Source organism: Herpailurus yagouaroundi, unplaced genomic scaffold (genome assembly GCF_014898765.1).
Source record: "Herpailurus yagouaroundi ecotype Mexico unplaced genomic scaffold, PumYag 203, whole genome shotgun sequence".
NCBI lineage: Eukaryota > Metazoa > Chordata > Mammalia > Carnivora > Felidae > Herpailurus > Herpailurus yagouaroundi.
Genome location: NW_024412434.1, coordinates 20,413,244 through 20,417,012, shown reverse-complemented (window position 1 = coordinate 20,417,012; position 3,769 = coordinate 20,413,244). Strand labels below are relative to the sequence as shown.

The 3,769-nt window shown below is 50.8% G+C and overlaps 1 long non-coding RNA gene across 1 annotated transcript; it reads right to left on the bottom strand.

Annotated features, from left to right (window-relative positions):
- Nucleotides 1–1,301: 1,301 nt before the first annotated feature.
- Nucleotides 1,302–3,247, bottom strand: LOC121014590 (uncharacterized). Its single transcript, XR_005783293.1, has 2 exons — nt 2,988–3,247; nt 1,302–2,464 (listed from the first exon to the last, which is right to left on the bottom strand). It is a non-coding gene; the product is annotated as an uncharacterized LOC121014590 (long non-coding RNA).
- Between the last annotated feature and the right edge of the window lie 522 nt (nt 3,248–3,769).

Below are 3,769 nucleotides of genomic sequence, written 5' to 3'. Positions count from 1 at the left end.
GAGAGAGAGAGAGAGAGAGAGAGAGAGAGAGAATATTAAGCAGGCTCCACGCCTGCTCAAGTTGACTTGAGGTTCGATCCCACAACTCTGGGATCATGACCTGAGCCAAAATCAAGAGTCGGACCATCAACCAACTGAACCACCCATTTCAGGCTGTCTTAAAAGACTTTTTATGCTGATATAAACCGCAAATAAATTAGTTATTATTCAACTGATTTATACTTTTCTTTTGACTTTGTGATCATCACCCTGTGCGTGATGCTTGTTCTCATCCACTTTCAGTGGCCCAACCTGAGTTTTGCTAATAGTTGTAACCGGGTTTTTCTTCCCCAAAGGTAGTATGGATCCTACATCGCTTTTCTGACTGACCTAAGAGGAAAAAGAGAAGCTAGAATCAACGCATTTCTTTGAGTCAAGGCCAACTCCTCATGCAAGTACTTTCCTTTCCCTTGGATGAGGACAGTGGTGAGGAGAGAAATGGAACTAAAAATCAGGTCCTTATTTTCCTACCCAGTGATTTTTGGTCCAGTGTGGGGATAACGACATGGATACTACTGGCTAATGAAAAGACCTTCAAATCTCCGTCAGTATAATCTCTCCTTTTCTCTGAAATGTTTCCTGGTCAGCGCCTGCCATGTCCCTGATATCTCTGAGCTGATACTGACCCTGAGTGCGTTTTCTTTCATCCTGAGTTAGCTGGGAACTCGATCAACTTTCAGCAAAGTAACTGGATGGGAACCAGGCTAGAATTCTGGCTCGCAAGGAGATGGTGACATCCACATTTCAGAAGTCTCGTGGCGTTTAAAGTGGGCTCCACTGTTCCCGCTGCCCATCCTCCTCCCCTTCGCTCTCCCTTCCCCACCAGGAGAGAGGCCCACACTGCCCCCAGATCTGAGGCCCGGAGGCCCATTTTGGTGGCACGAGGACACTGGAATTACTAGTCAACGTTTTGCTCCCTGCTTTTGCAAAGACCTAGTTCTCCCTGAAACTTGTAGATAAAGAAATCCACTTTCAAACCATAATGATTTAATGACTCTTCCCTTCCAGTAGTTTTCAGTTTCCGAACAAGCGTGTTATGGGAAATATCAGGCCTTCGCCGTTAACGTTTCAAGCCAAAGGCCCAGCCTCAGATTCCTCAGATAAAGAACTGTCAGAGGAACAAGACTCTCCTCACGGATCTTGGAGGCACTCTCAAGGATTTTACTGATGACGACTTCTGTAGCCGTGGTTTCCCAAACCGATGGCAGATAAGCCTGCTGTTAGTAATTGCACGTACGGAACTGAGACAAATGTTTTTTTAAACATATGTAATTATCTACAAAAAAAAAAAATAGATTGGCAGTTCTTTGAGGCAGCTGATACAGGAAGAGAACATTCTAAGAGTTTCATTTCATCTCCCGTGGGGCCACCTGTCACATTTTTATTGGCTTGCAATGGAGCCCAGGCATAGAAATTCTACCTAGAAAATATTTTTAAGTAAAATATGCTCTATTCACGCTTTGTACATACAATTCCTGTGCCTAGGCTCCACTGAAAGCCAATCAATCAATCAATCAGTGGTTGAGCAATTATGTTTCATCACTTAACAAACATTGTTGAATAAATTAATGCCAGAGCATTCTCCTCTTCCGCAGAGAGGTCAACAGAAGTGGGTCCCTACATATCAAGCGTGGAGGTTGAACCAGGAGAGAGAAGTGGTTTGCCTTTCTGTGAGTTTTGTTCCAGAGCTCACCTAGCTTCTTCCTAGAGAGTGGAGTTGGAACATTCCCCAATAACCCAAGCCTACAAATGGCTTTCCTGTTCTAACTTCCCCATGGCAGATACTGAGGGGCCAGCCCTTGGTCACCATTACACATGGTCAGACTTTTCTCCTGTTTTGCCTGGGGGTCGTCCCTTCCGTGTAAGTTCCTAGAAGGCACATGTTTAGCAGACGCTTCTTTTATTTTCTCCACAAAGCCTGGAACTGGGTGTAGGGCCGCGGTGGCCAGTGCTTGGGACTAGAAGTTCAAACAAGCAGCTGAGAAACGAGGCAGGGACTTGCCGCACCTCGAGAACGGAGACCATCCCTCCGGTCCCTCCGTTCACCGGCCACCCCCACCTCGCATCTATCGCAGGGCCCACCACCCGCCTCCTGGGGGCTCCCAGGTGTATCCATCTCTCCATTTCCGCCGGGCCGGCTCCTCCCCGCTGTGATCCCCATGGGGGGAGGCTGTGTGTTGCTGTGCTTCGCACAGAGTCAGAATCAAAGAAACCCCAGTGTGAGATCAACCCCCCAAAATGGAAAAGTGATCCTAATCACTGTGCACATTCAAAGAAATAACGTAAGCAGCCGCTGGGTGTTTACAATCAAGCCTTGCATAAATGCAAATTACGCCATCTGTACGTAGACTCCACTCACCGGGATCAAACCCTCCGCCTGCGGCTTTGGGAGCCTGGAGACTCAGACTGGGGAGCTGTGTCTCACCTGTCGGGGAAGGGAGAAGAGTAATCCAGGTGTTGTGGTGGGGATTAAACGAGGTCGCGCTTCGCTGACAGTTTGGCACGAAACCACAAGCAATTTTTAAAAACACAACACAACAAAGAGATTCACTACCGAAGGCTCTTGGGAGTTTGTTAGATTAACATTTCCCAAGGAGGGCCCCAGCTGCGGGGCGGCGAGCCTCGGTTCAACAACAGACCACCAGAGAAATTAAAACGGAGGAGTTTACTACCGAGGGCCCCGGAGGAGCCCCACAGCCCGCCTAGGGGCGCCACGCTGAGGTCAAGGCCAGGTGCAGGCAGAGGGAGCGGCGGGACGGACGCACAGCGCACGCCTCTGTTGGGCTGTGCGGGTGCAGTGCTTCCAATAAGGCCTGAGTGGTCAACCCAAACAAAAAAGCGGGGTTTGGGTCGGCTTCACCCGGGTCTCACCTGAGGGGTGCACGAGGGAAGGTTCGGGGAGGCAGGAGGGACGCAAGGGCTGGAGGGGGAGTCCAATGGGATCTTACCTTCGCCCGCGACGGCCAGCGCAGGCGCTCACGCGCTCACCGGAGGGCTGGCGTCTGTCCAAGGGCCTGCCGACGCCACAGGGTGGATGCCGTCGCAACAACGTTGTAGAGGAGCTTAGCTAAACTCCCCAGAGCTCTCCAACCTCCCAAAGCCAAAAACAAAAGATAAATCACTCTCTGGGATAGTTCGCCCAGGAAGTATAAAAATCCTCCTTAACGTTCTCACCGGCTCCCCAGTGAATCAAATCACAATAGCTGTGCACAAGTGTCGGCTACCTCCCTGCAAATCACAGTCATGCCCCAGGCCCGCTCCCGCTCCTTCCCATTTCTCAGTCTCCCCTGCCCGCTCTCGGCCTTTTCCAAAGTGCACACAATCAGGCTGATGAGGCGCCTCCCAGGCCTCCCCCTCCCCTACAAACAAGGCGGCAGCTTGGTGGCCAAATGGAAATCTGCCACAGCGGGGAAAAGATGGCCCCCTGCCCCCACTCCCCGGAGCTGCCCCCACCCTTCGCTTGGACTAGTGTGCTGTTCCCTCCTCTCTGCCACCCTCATTATGCATAAGTCAGGCCTGGTGATAGTGCCCCTTGGCTCTCGGATGTGCTTTTTCATTCTTTTCTTAACCTACGTTTCAGTTTGGATCATTTTCCTCCCCCTCCCCCTCCTTCTACTCCATGTTTTGAGAGTGAGAGTGCATGAGGGGGAGAGAGATGGGGGGAGAAAGAAAGAGAGGGAGAAGGGAAGAGAGAGAGAGAGAGAGAGAGAGAGAGAGAGAGAGAGAGAGA